The sequence below is a fragment of the Pan paniscus genome, chromosome 17, assembly GCF_029289425.2.
Source record: "Pan paniscus chromosome 17, NHGRI_mPanPan1-v2.0_pri, whole genome shotgun sequence".
NCBI lineage: Eukaryota > Metazoa > Chordata > Mammalia > Primates > Hominidae > Pan > Pan paniscus.
In genome coordinates, this window is record NC_073266.2 from 50,153,963 (window position 1) to 50,167,280 (window position 13,318).

Below are 13,318 nucleotides of genomic sequence, written 5' to 3' on the forward strand. Positions count from 1 at the left end.
AAGGGGAAGAGAGTGGGATTGGGAGCTGGCAATTCTAAAATGGCTGTTGAAGTGGATAAAAACATTTTCTTCTGCATTCTAAAGTTATCTGATAATGTTTAAATTTCAGAAAAAAATACAATTCTGGTTATTTTATAAGCAATTAAAAAAGAATATTGATAAAGGGTCCCTTCATAATCTGTGCATAAACTAGCATATATGTCATGTAAATCTCACACCTCCAGTATCTTATACTGGCTTTGACTGAAATTATTGCAGAACTCACAAATGAGACGACACTATTTACAATAAATCTCGTTATGAAAGATTCAATTTGCAGCAATCAGATGCTAGCTACTAAGCGATTTTAAGTATTTGAATTTTATCCTACTTCAGTGTTCAACATACAGAAATTGCATCTGTGTGTTTGATCTGTCCTGCTGAGCGCTATCAGCAGCTTGCATCTCTGCCACTATTGTTTTTAAAATGGCAGGAAGGACGTGACTAGTCAGGAGCACTCAGCAGGATGGATTTCACGTGGCATGAGAGGAGCCAGAATTGTCTTTTTTAAAAAAAAATTAAATATGATTGTGTAGTCATCTGATGCAAGCCATCTTCATACTTCGATAGAATTATCAAAATTATTCATTAGTGAATTTGCATTTAAACCATGCACAATGGAAAGATTCTGAAACTATGGCCACTGAGCAGTCTACTAGAGCTGCCATTAGTTTCCAGTGGTCTGGTCAGCCTTCAAGGTGGCAGAGATCCAGGCCTATCAGTGGTTCCAGTTGCTCAGGATCATCTCACTGGACTGGAGGAACTGAAGATTATCTTTAGAGCAGTTCTAGAAATGTTTTGCTGCTTAACATATAGGGGCAGCCACACTGAAACTTTATTTTCCTTATTCTTGACTTTTCTGCTTAGGATTTATGAGTTATCACCAAATTGCATAAACATCAGAGCCTGGTCTCCCCTGTGTCTTTTGGATAGTAAACACTACTTCAATGTGATCTGACCTTTAAGATTACTGTCATTGTGGAATGGATGTATAAGGGAAGAAATTATTCCATTTTACACATGGAATAAAATTGAGTAAAGAGGGATCACATAGCTCCTTCAAAGTCGGGGAGTGGCAAAACCCAGGCACAACTCAAGATTTCTAGTTTTTTTTTTTTTTTTTTAAATCTTGAGTAGATGGGTCAAAGATATCACAGAACCATCAGCACTGAGAAGCTTATTAAAGAACACAAAATCTGAAATAACAATAAGAAATGGTGCTATTGGCTAACATTTAGGCAAAAGTCAATGGTTTGCTATTGCTCTGCTGTCAAGCCCAACTCTGTGGCTCACATTCCAGGTTCCCAGTATTTAGCTCTAGCTCCTCTGGGCAGCCTGCTCTGGACACGCTCCACTGTTAAACCGCAGCACCTATTGTTAGGCTGTGTCTTTTTGAGAGGCCTTCATTCTCTACAAATAGAAATTCCACTTACCTCTCAAGAGTAAACTCAGATTTCTTTCCACTATAAAACTTTTCCTGGCAACCTCTAACAGAATAATAACGGCTACTACTTATTGAGTTTATTACTGCATGGTGGACACTGTTCCAAATCCTTCAGATGTTTTATTTTCTTAATCCTCTTGCTAATCCTATGGAAGACTATGGCAGATTGCAAAAATAGCTCCATGTCTCCACCCTTCCTGGTATACACACTACATTATAATATGGCTTTGCTGCTCTTCTCATCAAGAGTGGAATCGACTTACCCAATCCTTGAATGTGAGCTGGCCTTGTAACTTGCTTTGACCAGTGGAATGTGCCAGAAGCGACCTTGTGCCAATTCTGAGTCTAAGCTTCAAGAGGCCTTGTGTGTTTCAACTCTCCCTCTTAGAGCCCTGCCAGATACCACGTGATGAAGCCCAGGCTAGCCTGGTAGAAGATGACACATCACATGGACAAAACATTCCCCAGATTGCCCAATAGCTGAACTCAGATGCATGAATGAGCCCAGCTGAGACAGGAGAACCAACATGCTCCAAATGACAGATCCACAGAACCCTGAGCTACATCAATGGCTGCTGTTTCAAGTCATTAGCTTTTGGGGTGATTTGTTCCATAGCCAAATTAGCTGCTGAAGAAAGGTACAATTATTGTCATTTTACCAATGAGCAAAATGAAATGCAGAGAAATCACGTAAATTTTTCAGAATCACACAACTTTTCAAAAGTAGTGCTTAGGTTCCAACCAACACAGCCTGACTCCAGGGATTTACCATTCTACTGTACTGGCCACAAAAGAAATGCCTGCCTCTAGGAAACATTTGTTTATTTATTCATGCATTCATTCATTCATCAAGTATATATTAAGTATCTATTGAACACCAAACACTGTGCTAAACATCAAGGAAACAATGATGAATAAAACTGCATTCTTGTCCTCAAGAGGCTTACACTCCAGTAGAAGAGACAAGCTGGTAAATTAGCTTCAGCAAGTGAATAATTATACTTGATAATTGCTCTGATACGGGTATGTATAAGGACTTACTGAAGCAGAAAGAAGCACGCCTCTAACTTCCTCAGAGTACATATTGTCTGTAACACTCTTTCAACATTTATTATTTACTGCTTTGTTAATTGCTTATTCAGGGAAATCTGTTATCATCTTAACTAGATTATAAGCATCCAGGGGAGAAAAAGCTCTCTGTCTGGTAAAAATCTCCCATAGTACATAGCTTTGTGCTTTGCCCATAGTAGTTATTCAATAAATATATTGATGGACTATTAAAGGTGAATTTTCAAATGTATCAGAGAAAGAGCAGAGAGAACAAGGGAAGAATTTAACAATCAGAGACTGTCAGGTATTTGACTAAACTGGTATTAGTCAATCTCCAGATTATACTGATCTACTGTCTTAAAATTAATAAAATCTTTATTCTATTGTGAAATTACTGCTCACAGCACATAGCTAAGAGTTTGATGGGACCTTAGTAAGTGCTTCCTCCAAACTTTTTACCTATAGCCACAATCACCCAGCAAAGCTCTCCAAAACTTTGAAGAGAGTAGTTGCTTTAATAGTAATTAAACTACTCAACAAAGGTAGCACAGAGCTGCAATTCTGTGCATGAATTCTGGAGGCAGATTCCCTGGAATTGAATCCTTGTTCTGCCACTTTCTATCGGTGTGACCTTGGGCAAATAACCTCCCTGTGCCTGCTTTCTTCATTTGAGAATGGGATAATTATAGAACCTATCTCAACGGATCTTACGGTGTTTAAATTTTTGTAAATATTTGTAAGTCCTTAAAACAGTACCAGACACATAGTGAATGCTTTGTGAACATTTGTTAAATAAAAAGTAGACAGATGTAGCTAGAGAATTCTCTTCCTAGTTTTCCTTTTTTTCTTTTCTACAGATTATGCCTAGTGCTCAACAAATATTGGATGATGAAAAGAATACATCTACTTTTCTTAGGGTTGTAAGGATTCATGATACTACTCAAGAGGCAACTGGTCACTTTAATGAAAGTACCACTATTATTGGCTTTGCTCTCTAGATATCGTATATCTATATATGTTGTTTACCTGTAGTTTTAAAAACCACCACCCTTTTCCCTCTGGGGACATTGGTGTTTCACGCATGTCTTGAGTAATTAAGATTTTTAAAAATTAAGGATATTTCGCCTTTCTGGGAGTGATGATCTCCCTATGAGAATATGCCTCTTGTAAAGGAAATTCTTCATCCTTCTTCAAAAAAGGAGGAGAGGGAACACAAGAAGTGCCTGGTGCAGAGCTCCAGTTCCTACTTTGTGGTTGTGAAATGTTCAAGATACTGTAAAATCACCATGATCTTTAGCCATGCACCAATGGTGGTTGTGTGTGTTGGCTGCTGCACTGTCCTCTGCCAGCCTATAGGTGAAAAAGCAGGACATACAGATTTTCCTGCAGGAGGAAGCAGCACTAAAAGCATTCTGAATCAAGATGGATGGAGAACCATCCCAATAAACACAACTGGATATTAAAAACTAAGGATATTTATTACTAATGATGGTTTAATACCAGGTTGCTGAATAGATTCAGAACTCTGAAAAGTAGCTTTTTGGCACTAGGCCTTCATGACAGTGACTGAAATGAGAAAGAATGTTGTGATTGGCTTCTGTCTCTGACATTACCTGAGCCTCTAGACAAATCACTTTTCTTTTTTCAGGTCTCAGTTTTCCCACATGTGAAGAGAGAGAGCATTTCCTTCATTTAACTACTGTATAGGCTTGCATTCAGGAGAAGTGAACTGAATGTTCCCCAAAGTATAATTGGGAGCTCTCCTAGTGATTTGCGGGATAAGTTGGACGTTAAACAGGAGAATAAGGAGGAACATATTCTTCTCCCCTTGAAAACTTCCCAGAGGCTGGAGGTCAGAAGAATTTACCCAGTCATCTTTGCGGACATCATCAGATACAAACAAGTAAAACATGTCAGTGTATTTTGAGTGCATTGGCAGAAATTATATTACTTATATTCACAAATTATTTTATATGCATCAAAAGTTTTCAAAGGATTGGAGTTTATTGGAAAGTATTTTTTATATTCTGAATGCTTATTTTAGAAGGGTATGAAACTCTCTATAAGCAAGACAATGCATCTTCATCATAAAGTTATCATCCAAATTTGCAAATTATTAAAATCACCTTCTCCACCTCAAATTTTTCTTTCATTTGTGGCAATAATTTTGTTCTTTCTCTTACCAGTTCTTAAAAATGAATATATGTATTGCTATGTTGGAATATTCAACAGCCCATTGAAAGTTTTATAGTTAATGGAAAGAAATGATCTAAATTTCTTAGTCAAATATCTATATGCCCAGATAGTAATCAAATATTATTGTATCTTTGCAAGGATCTATTACCTTGACTGCAGTGCTAGATTCCCTACAGGTGACCTGTTTATATCTTGAGGTATTTATTTATTATTGCTCTTTGCTTCTTTGATATTAGTGCAAATCTCTCCAACTTTCCATTTAAAAAATATTTCTCTGTTGTTTTGTTTATCCTTATCCTCCTTATTCCTCCACTCCACCCCAGTACACCCAATCCTATTTCCATTTCTATTGTTTATTTTATAATACCATATTTCATAGTATTCCAGTAAAGTTGTTCAAATTGTTCAGATTCTGAGTTAATATAGTAATTATTGAAGTATTGTCTGAAAGTTTGGATAAATTTGGGGAGTCGATTGTCTAAGGTGACAAATCAAGAATTCTGATGAGTATTTCTTTTTAGTTGTTTAGAGACAACCCAGGAACTAAAGGATATATTTTCTCAAAATCAAATAGTAACATGTAGCCACAGCTAATACGACACAATAAATCTGCATCGAAGTCTTTTCATTTTGTCTTTATGTCTTAATTGAGCTTAGAGCAAGACATGGGTCAAGATAAGGACTGACTCAAGTCCTCTGTAGGGTTTTAAATTCCAACTGCTAGAATATTTGGTCTTGTTTTATTCCTTTTGATGTGTATTAATTTTCTTGACTTTTTAACAGTAGTGTCAAAAGCAGCTAAATACTTGCAGAGAGAATTTCACTCCATGTGGAAGAGAAACACTTTAATTGTGTATGATGCAGATTTTTACAGCTCTCATCTTTGAGACATGCTTTTAATGTAACTGTCTCCATAAACCTGAAATACATATATTATTGACATAAAATTCTATAGAGTCTCTGAAATGGGTAAAAATTGTCAGTTGAATCTTATATGTATATGCTTATTTGCCCATTTAATGAAAAGTACTGTAGATGTTTGGTGGAAAACTGAAATATAATGATTTTCTTTAGGTAATATGTACAGTACTTAATTTAGAAGGTGAAATTGTGTGTGTTTGTGTATTTGTTGTTGTTTCCCAAAGTTAGTATTTCTCAGCATGGGTAGCTGTTAGTATGTGCTAACTTCATCTTTTGAAACTATTATTAGTAAAAAAATTTATTTAGTTGTCTTCTAAGATACAGAGTACTTTTAAGATAAACATTTAAATTTTAGAACATGTTTAGATTTGCAGGAAAATTGAGAAGAGAATACAGAGTTCTCATATACCCAGTGCCCAGTTTTTCTTAACATATCTCATTAGTATGATGCGTTTGTTATAACTGATGAGTAACATTGATTAATCATTATTAGCTGAATCATTATTCACTGAATGTGTAGATTATTCAGATTGCCTTAGTTTTTATGTAATGTTCTTTTTCTGTTTTTAGGATCCCATCCAGGAGACCACATGACATTTAGTTGTCATGTTTCCTTAGGTTCATTTTGGCTGTATATTTTCTCAGTCTTTTCTTGTTTTTGATGACCTTGATGATTTTGAGAAGTACCAGTCAGGTAATTTGTAGAATGATCCTCAGTTAAAAGTTGTCTGATGTTTTCCTCATGATTAGACTGGGATTATGGGTTTTTGGGAGGAGGACCACCGTGGTAAAGTCTCGTTTCATTACATAATATCAGGGATACGTGCAATAAATATGACTAATCACTGCTGATGTTAAACTTATTCACCTAGCTGATTTAGTGTTTGTCATGTTTCTCCATAATAAGATATTATTTTCTTTTTATCACTCTTTCCATATTGTACTTCTTGGAAAAAAGTCACTATGCACAGTCCAATCTTAAGGAGTGGAGAGCAACTTCTTCAATTCCTTCTGGGTGGAGTATTTACATAAATTACTTGGAATTCCCCTGCAAGAAAAATTTGTCTATTCCTACCCTTATTTATTTATTTATTTATATCAATATAAACTCATGGATATTTATTTTACACTTTGAGTTATAATCCAATACTGCTTTATTTTCCTGATTAAACTATTCCAGCTTTAAAAGGACATATATTTCCTTCTTTCCTTCCTTCCTTTCCTTCCTTCCTTCCTTTTCATTCCTTCCTTCCTTCCTTTTGTCCGTCCTCCCCACCCTCCTTTCTTCCTTTCTTCCTTCCTGCCTTCTTTCCTTTCTTCCTTTCTTCCTTCCTTCCTGCCTTCTTGCCTTTCTTTCTCTTTCTTTCCTTCTTTCTTTCCTTTCCTTCCTTCCTTCCCTCCCTCCCTCCCTTCCTTCCTTCCCTCCCTCCCTCCCTTCCTTCTTTCCTTCCTTCCTTCTTTCTTTCTCAGCAATATACTGCAGGCTCATCTTGTATATTTTATACCCCAATCTTAGAATCAACCATTTCTTGAAGGAACACTGCTTCCTGTTATTGGAGAATGGTATTGGAAGTAAAAATTTGGCCATTAGGTGTGCTCATTGCTGCTGAGGTGTTGTTTCTTTTAGATCCTCTGCACTGAAAGATCAAGGAAATATGTGTGTATACTAACCCTATATGTACACATATCTATACATGTTTACATATGTGTAACCATCTATATTTAAATTAAGCTAAACATGAGATTATACTCGTGTCTCCAACCCTAATACATTACAGGCCAACTTTATTTTAACTTAACAGGTTTATATGGGAAAGACATGAGAAGGAAGAACAGGCAACACAGTGTTCCTACTTTGGGGTTGATGAGTCCACAGACTATACCAAGCTCTCACAGGATGTAATGAAGGAATAAAACACATCCTGTAGTAACAACTTTCAACTTTATTATTTACTAGGGTTACACTTCAAATACTTTTAGTGTAACATGCAGAAAATAAATACTTTGCAACTGAAGTCCATTATCTTCAATAAGAGAGTTTTAAGGATCTTCTAACTGTAGAAGAAGGCCTCAAACACAGACCTACTGGGAGAAAGCTATAAGAAAAGTATCTCAGTCTATGCTCATTTTACTTTTATAGTCCATGGCTTTTGACAACCACTGGAAGTTTCTATAAGAGGGGTGATTACAGCTACAGTTCACCTAATGGATCACTGACCAGTGGGAGTGAGAGGAAAGAACATAGGACCTAGACTAGAAAGAAAATGGACTTTAGGCTCACTCATCATTTATTGGTAACACAAGTATCCCAGTGTGTCTAAACCTTAGTTTTTTCATAGAGTAGATAATATTAATTCCTACAAAATTTATTTTAAGCGGCAGTGTAATAATTAAGAAAACTGTGAAGTGTGAAAGTAATTTGTGAAATAATAAAACAATACAAAATAATTCTTATTTATATTATCTTTAGTGGGAGGAGATCATACCCATTGGGTAATTGGAGACGCCATAGCATAGTGGGCAAGAATGTGGACCTGAACTACGCAATTTACTAATTGTGTGAAATCAGGCCAGACAGACCCTTAATTTCTCTGAGATTCACTTTTCTTATAGGTCAAATGGGGTTCATTTATCCTATAAGCTCATTGTAAGGATTTGATGGGAGAATTCCCTGTACATGGAAAATACTCAATGTTGGTTTAGTAAACTCCAAATAATTGATTCACAAGACAACTAAGTAATAAATCTATCCACATGTTAACTTTCCTTGGATTTCAGTTTAATCATCTGTTGGGTGGGAAGGGGATTGTGTGGTTGCTAATGTCCTTTCTTTCCAGCTCTAAAGTTCATATTCTGAATCTCTCTGTTTTTTGGAAATGCTGATTGGTGCATGGGATACAGGATCCCAGTTCGTAACAGGGCCTGGGTAAATTCCCTTGAAATAAGTGGAGGGATTGGGCCTCTCAACTTAGCTATGAGGGGCCACAGAAAAACTACACCCCAGTTGAGTGATGAGAGGCAATTGTCCACTAGAAAGGCACTTCACTCTCATGGGCCCCCTCCAAGGGTCTAGGAGGGGCACTCGCAATGTGTAAAATTTACAAAAATGAGATTTTTTTTTTACTGTAATCAACTAAGAGTGCTATTTCCACTCTGACTTCCCCTCATGTCAGTTGGCTTTGGAGGAGTTGTGAATACTTTGAGACATAGCTAAAGGGAAGTTGATTTGGGAATCTGGTTTGGATTGATGTAGAAGGGTGCATTTATGTGGTTCACAATTGCTTCCATGTAGAGTTAAATTGTTGCAAGCTGACCTGACGTAGGAAGGACTACTAAGGAATATTCTGAATTCCCACTGTGCTGACTTGCACAGCAACAAGACATGAAACTCTAGAGAAACTTTGAGAAGCTGAAAAAAAACTTTCTAAGCTATTAATAATTTTAAAAATTAAAATTTTTTCTTAGTTTTTTTTTTTTTTTTGAGACACAGTCTTTCTTTGTCACCCAGGCTGCAGTGTAGGACATGATCACCACTAACTGCAGGCTCGACTTCCCAGGCCTCAGAGATCCTCCCACCTCAACCTCCCAAGTAGTTGTGACCCCAGGTGCCTGACACCACACCTGAGGTTTTTGTTTTGTTTTGTTTTGGTAGAGATAGGGTCTCCCCATGTTTCTCATTCTGGTCTTGAACTCCTGGGCTCAAGTTATCTTCCTGCCTCAGCCTTAGAAAACAAATTTTGATCAATCATGTTAGAAGACAGATTAACTGATCTACTTTTTTTCCCTCTAGAAAACGGTCTTATAAAATCTTTGTCATTTTGCTACTTTAATAGTATGAAGCCAAAATTTCAGGGAAAGGAGTATTATAGAGATCTGTCACACAGTTAATTAGTTAATCTTACATTATTTTCCTGGATTTGGCAATGTTTATGGTATTGTTAGCTTTAAAAATTTGTAATGTTATGCACCATAGAATGTGTATCTGCCCCTATATCTACCCTACGTTTGCTTCTTTGAGAATCCTGCCAACACATAGAATCTGTAACAAGTAGCTGTGGATATAGATGGATTTCTCTGATACACAAAGATGTAGGACTGTATATAGATTTTTCTTTAGATTCTTCACATTTCAGGAATCTTCTCTTGAGAAATGAGAATTGGAAGCTCCTAGAGCCATACCTTCAGTCAGTGTTTTCCTTCTCCTAGGAATCCTGGGCTCTTAGGGTTTCTCCTTCTGTTTGTGCAACCTCCTCCCTTACTGGCCTAGAAGAATAGTGTGGCTCCCAAGGGCCCAATTTACTATTGGAAGCCACTTAGGAAATTAGCTTGTCACCCCTGGGAATTGGAGACTTGGACTTGCTTATTCTAGTTGTGCTGATTCATAGATGGATTCAACTATGCATTTATCATTGATTCACTGATTTGTTCAACAAAACATTTAATGTTTTTTTTTTTTTTTTTTTTTTGAGACAGAGTCTCCCTCTGTCGCCCAGGCTGGAGTGCAGTGGCGCGAACTCGGCTCACTGCAAGCTCTGCCTCCCGGGTTCACGCCATTCTCCTGCCTCAGCCTCCTGAGTAGCTGGGACTACAGGCGCCCGCCACCACGCCCGGCTAATTTTTTGTATTTTTTAGTAGAGACGGGGTTTCACCATGTTAGCCAGGATGGTCTCAATCTCCTGACCTCGTGATCCGCCCGCCTCGGCCTCCCAAAGAACATTTAATGTTATATGTAAGATGGCTTTTGTGTTTTTATGTGGATTCTTAGAACAAATATTTAGAGATTTGTACAGTGGAAGAACTGGCACTGCTAGAAAAGTTGATCATTTAAACCCTCTGTTACTCATCAATATGGTTCTGAAATCTACAGAGACCTGGGAACTCTTCCAGTATCATAACTTTAATCTGTTTTTTCTTGTAACTATGCAGATTCATGATGGCAACCTAGCTATCCCCACTCCAAACTGCTTTATTCCAATTGTCACATGTCATCGACACTCAGAATCTGAGGGTGGATCATCTTGATTGCTAAATGAATCTCCTAATAAAAAGTAAAATTGACAAAAATGATTTAAAGTTTGCCGAATTATTCTGTAAAGTGATGTATCATTGGTCAAAACACCTGAACAACAATTTAGGTGGTCAAGTTCTCTATCCTGGTGCAGACTTAGTGATTTTATTTGTATGTATATGTCTATGTTTATATGTATATGTACATATACATATATAGTATGTATGTTACACAAATATATAGGTATTTACCCAATACATTTCTATGTATGTGCATATACACATATATGTGCTATTGTAATTACTGCATATGTGCAATTCATAAAACTTAAGAATTATTTTACCCTTTCTTGGAGAGTATGTGCTGCTAAAATGTTGTTTTAGGACCTATGTGATAGCGTTAGTAGAGCAAAAATTATTGCCTGTCTCCTATGACCAGTGTGGATTTTACTATTTAAGAATGTATACACATATTTGCTCACTGTTTGTGAGTGTGCATTATTGGCACACTCAAATAATAATATTGGCATTATTTCCCAAGAGTGTGGCACCAGGTGGCAGATGCTGACATTAAGCAACTAAAAGTATTTTGTTGTGCCCTCTAAATATTTCAAAGAGGACAACATCAATCTCCTGAACCCAAATTTCTGTATGTCTCTGCCCCAAAGCATCGGGTGAATGGACGGAATATGCTTTAGGCAAATGAGCTTTAGGAGTCCATCTCTGGCATCCAGGCAGCAAACAGTGGCAAATGAATCTTAGCTGCAGAGTCAGTTAGAGTGTGGTTGATAATTCCACCCTCTAACAACTGCAGATAACATCAACCTGTTACACAGTAGCCTAGTGAAATTAACTGAAGGCTGTGCCTTTATTCCAGTATCCTCTTCCCATTGGAGGTGCTGTCGTGTTCTTTCTTCTCCATTCTCTACTGAGAAGATATGCAGTTCCACTACAAGGGCCCAAGGTAGCTTAAATAATTTCTGCAAGTTATAGCTTACAGTAAGCTTTCATGCACTTACTCTGCTGGAGAAAATGAATTTACTACATGGAATCACACTCCTCTGAAAATATCTCTGGGTCTCCACAACCTACAGATATATAACAAGCAAAAGAGTACTTATAGACACTGATCTATTAAGCCATTTTCCTAAAATACCTACAGTCTCTTCATATGAAACAGAAAAAAAATCATTAAAGCTATGGTTTGCCAGACAATTACTTTGTCAAATCTCAAGAAATTGCATAATAAATTGTATACATGCATCAAACATGAACAGCAGAGGACTATAACAAGCTATGTATTTCCAGTCCACTTGCTCTTTCATCCAAACAGTAGCTTTTGTTTTTGAGAACAGTTCTATATTCTTTTTAAAGGGTTTCATAAAATATGGCTATACATTTATCTATCAAAGTAGAAATAATTGAAACACTTAATATGCACAGTAATAGGGAAACGCATGAATAACTTCAATATTAATGTCTATTGATTATTTATGTTTTCAAATAGGCGAATGTAGCTGCTAGTATTCTTATCATGTAAATCTATATGTGTATTTTGGCTTTACCTGTTTATTGGCAAATTTACAGTCCACTTTATGGGCATTTTTATTGCTTTACACACTTACTTGATATGCACATAACCAAGGTCAGTTTACAAACTGACTAGTGTTTACTCAATTTGATTACTATGTTACATTTCTGAGCTTATTTTCCCTTTGGAAAATTAACTGTGCAAAGAAGCCTAGTAAATCTTTACTTAAAAATTCCAAACTTTGGATTGATTTCAGCAGTGTGTTTGTATTGATCTCAAAAGCTTTGCGTTCCTAACTAAAAACTAATCTTTATTTCACCCTTTAGTGACTGTAGTCATAAATATGCTCACTCTTACCAGGGTAGAGTGGATTAATGGTTATTGGAGATTGGGGCTTCCACTAAGTCTGGGAAACCTTAACCTTTGGAGGACAACATGAAGGCATTTACCCCTTGTCAGCTATAATCCCTAGTTCCTTTTTTGACATTTACCTGAGTGTTAAAGAGGAGGCAGAGCAGAGGCTAAGGAATAAAGCTCCAGAGATTCTATTTGGCTATTAATCATCACTGTTAGATTGATTGTCAAGCCTGACCCTGGCTGCTTCTAGCCATCAGACTCACCACAAAGCATGACTCTGCTGCTCCACTCTGGAACCCAGGTTAGCTCCTCCTGGGGAAGCTTTCTGCTGCTTGCCTTCAAGGAAGGACTTATTTCATTGCTAAAAATGCATCTGTCATTAATGTTTCAATCTTGCTGTACTGATGGAACAAACACTTGGGGAGCATGTCCAACCCATTTACAAGATCTAATTATGGAGAATAAAAGAGTTGAAAAGGGACAGAACAGAATTTGTTACCAAGGATAATCAGTAACAACTCAGGTGGCAGCAGACAGTTGGCTGACAAATGGTAATAATACTGTAAGGCAGTGTTTCTCAAAGTGTGGTCCTTGGCACCTCCTGAATCACAATAACCACTAAGCCTGCTAAATTAGAATCTCGAGGGTGCCAGAATTCTGGACTTTAACAAGTATTCCAAGTAGCTCTTACATTCCCCAAAGTGTGGGACCTACAGTATCATGTAGGTGTGCTTTGAGGTGCTGCCCCTTTTTACCACTTTCTATGGTGGAAA